Genomic DNA, 3,996 nt, shown 5'->3' on the forward strand with positions numbered 1-3,996 from the left:
AGTCGTTTTAGGTAGGCGTGGCTGACTCTTAACTTTTATAAAGAATATCTCTTTGGATTTGAGACTTTAGTCTTTGCAACTTTACAGATCTTCTTCAAGAGCTTGTAACACTCCAAAGAGAAAGGAAAAGTTTAAATCGCATCATATGACCCCTTTAAAACATTTCCACCATAAAGACGCTGACAAATCCACAAACACGTGGACTCCACCCACCGTCTACTCAAGCCAATCAGATAACAGCCACACTTCGCTGACCAATTGTAGCACGTTCTCGCTAAAACCAATCACGTTTTGCTTTACAATCAGGGCGGTCTCACCCTGAAATAATTTCATTCATCTCCATTGGCTCAAATAAAAGATGTTTAAAATTGGATTTCGTTAGACCATTATGCTGATGATACACGGGGCAACTTTTTGAGTAATGTTGCCGGGCAACTTTGGTTAATGTTGCCATCAACAGGCAACCAGGTGAGACACAGGACCCACGACTGATCTAAAGTATCCATATTGAAATTTGTTACCCATTCTTGATGGGAAAGTGCCCAAGAAACATTGCTCAAAAAAAGTTGCCCAGCAAAATTGCTCAAAAAGTTGCCCCGTGTATCATCAGCCTTAGCCTTGTTTTGGTTCAAGCTAAAACAAGTTTTAGATTAAGAATGCACAATATATACCATCATTTATTGTTTATCGGTTGATTTATAGAGTTTATTTTGTAAGTAGGTGGATATTTAATATTCAATTGTGCAAGCTTATTTGATTTTTATATTTCGATTACCATCATCCAATGCAAATTTACAGTTCATCTTTAAAACTTTTAATAATTTAAGACTTTTAAATGTAATCCTCAGCAAATATCAAAATGAATGTCCACTGTCATACTGTATATTATTAATAATAAAAATAACATTGTGATGCCTAAATTCATTTTCAATTATTTGAAATAATCGATTTTAGTGTTTTAATAGTTTTTAATGTTTTATGGAATGTTATTTTATCTATCTATCTATCTATCTATCTGTCTATCTGTCTGTCTGTCTGTCTGTCTGTAGACAGACATATAAATTAGTACTATAAATTGATCAGAAGTTACAATAAATATCTTTATAGTTTTACAAAAGATTATATTTCAGACAAATGCTGTTAATTTGAAGTTTTGTTTATCAACAGTTTCCACAAAAATATTAAGCAGCACAAATGTTTTACTAATTAAGAACTATAAGAAATGTTTCTTGAGCAGCAAATCAGTATATTAAAATGATTTCTGAAGGATCATGTGATATAAATTGCAGTTTGAAATAGAAACAGTATTACACATAATGTATTTTTAAAAGAGCACTTCATATAATATGTGTTATTTTAGTCATTTTTATTTATATATTATGAACTCTTTAAACTAAACTCACGCCATTGGTTAATTAAGCCCCTGTTGCTATATTGACTGGGGCGGGACTGGGGCTGGGAGCAGTGTTTTGATAGCACTCTTCAGTAATTCGACCTTCATAACTACTTGTTATCTCTGCTTTTAGAAGAAAATACTTTCAAATATTGAAAAAAATGACACGCATCACCTTTAAACATCCCATTAGTTTTGTTTGCTGGAATTTGTGATGCTTGAAGCCTTGACACCTGACATGACGTGCTCTCCCGAGAGTAAAAGCGTTCTCCGACAATGCATGCACAAGCACCTTACAAGCCGGCTTACGAGTGAGTCTTTTGTCAAGACAAGACAAAATAAAGGAAATGTCAAGAAGTCAGTTATGTCTGTAATGTACAGGTCTGAGGTAAGGAAGGCGGCCTATCCAGTTGTTTGAAATCTAGGGTACTTGACATAAGGTTGTGCATCGTTTCACAGACAGTGCTCCTCTGGGAAATACCAGATCAAGAGGATTGGATACGAGAAGTCAGCAAATGCCGTTTGAAGTAAAAAATAGTCCAGCTCTTTCATTTTTTTCTTAACCCAGTCTGTAGAAAACAATACGGTCTGATTGACGAGCTCTCTTTGATCCTATTACTATTATGTCTTCTGGAGCATTATGGACTACGGCGTTGTGCAGATTCAACTTTTATTTATTTATTTATTTTTCTCTTTATCTCCAAGCTTTTAAGCCGGTTGGTTTTAACTCTGGCTCTGATGGAAAATACTCCAGAATCTGGCTGGATTTTGCATTTCTGCCATCATTTTATGTAGTCTTTGTTTTTCCTTCATGTTGTTCTAATCGATCAGATTCGCGCCCACTGTGAGAACACCCAGACTCTCACCTAAGCCATCTTTATACGCTCTCACGTGACACGTATGTTGGGGAAAAAGCACGTCCTATGCTTTCAAGGGAATTTAATCCATATTGTAAGTTTTGAGCTGGATTTTCACAGCACCCGCTCTCGTTCTTGTAAGCAGCCCACCTAACATATAGCCCGTGTGAATCAGACTGTCTGTCCTTTCCTGCCTATCACAGTTGCTCTCTGTATAGATGAGGAAATAAAAAGACGACCATATTGAAATTTGTTACCCATTCTTGATGGGAAAGTGCCCAAGAAACATTGCTCAAAAAAAGTTGCCCAGCAAAATTGCTCAAAAAGTTGCCCCGTGTATCATCAGCCTAAGACTGTGTATCAAGCCAAGCCACAGTAGGCCTACAATATTTTATGTGCCTTTGAAAATACCAGAGAAACAGAGCATTATGGAAGCGTCATGTTATTCAAGATGGAAAGAAAAGCGTCAATAACTGACTAATAAATAGCTGGATTCAACCTCATGATAAACATACGAGTTTGTTTAATAGCCTAGGTTAAATTGCCGTCACACAACAGCCAACAGCGTTTCCCAGTTTTTCAATCAAGCCATTTAAATTATGTATCTGAGCATCTATGTGGATCTAACTATGCATAAAGCAGTATAAATAATTTTTTCAAACATTAATTAAAAGTATCACAAAGTTGCCATTGTTTGGGGAAGAAAAAATATATAGGGCCTACGTGGGTTCTTAATGTGGTGCAGGTGTGTTGAATAAAAATGCATATAAAATGTAAGACGAGATATTTATTGGTTAAAAAGCTTGATCACACAAACAATATTTCATATGAATCACACTACTAGTTTTGATTGTAAAAGTAACTGAAAAGAAACTAAACTTAAACTTCTAAACTTAACTCTGCTAAATGACTAAATGTAAATTTAAAAGCTATCAAAGTAGCTAAACGGTTTCATTTACATTGTCCACTCACAAATCCCCAGTACACGCTGCAGTGATGCTGAGGTTGGTGCCCAGATGGTCATTTGGGCCCATATTTGATATTATACGTGTTATTATGCCCTATATTTGTCACCGCGATTGTGCTTTAAAAGGCAAAGTATTACGTCGTGTCTCATCTGCTCACAGCTGTAACTGTAACGGGACGCATCAAAACAAATGTGCGAATCATTTGTCCTTCATCGTGTTGCGCCTCGTCCAGTGTAGACAGTATCGCAGTAAATTTGTATTTGCTTGTCGTGACTCGTGAGGGTATTACTGATGCTCGGGATTTGTGAATGATCATAAATTGTTTATAAAACCTGAGTTTATCCTCATTCACGGATCCTGATTTGAAAACAGAATTTTTTTAAACCACACAAAAAGCACTTTAGCTCAATTTGAACGACGTGTCCATAGAATGCTGTTCCTTACAGGGGTGCAAATTAATCTGATCCTGCCCTGATTGTAAAGCAAAACGTGATTGGTTATAACGAGAACGTGCTACGATTGGTCAGCGAAGTGTGGCTGTTATCTGATTGGCTTGAGTAGACGGTGGGTGGAGTCCACGCATTTGTGGATTGACGCTAGAAATGTTTCAAAATCCACAAATGCGCGCAGAGATCCAAATGCACAGAAAGCCGTTCACAAATGTACGGGGAGCGATTCACAAATGCGTACAGCGATCTACAACTTTGTGACACCATCTCTGAAGCCACACCCATGAAGATACAGCATTAGTACACCCAATTAGGTATCTCCACCTGTC

This window comes from Sinocyclocheilus rhinocerous, unplaced genomic scaffold, assembly GCF_001515625.1.
Source record: "Sinocyclocheilus rhinocerous isolate Xijiao unplaced genomic scaffold, SAMN03320098_v1.1 scaffold760, whole genome shotgun sequence".
Lineage (NCBI taxonomy): Eukaryota > Metazoa > Chordata > Actinopteri > Cypriniformes > Cyprinidae > Sinocyclocheilus > Sinocyclocheilus rhinocerous.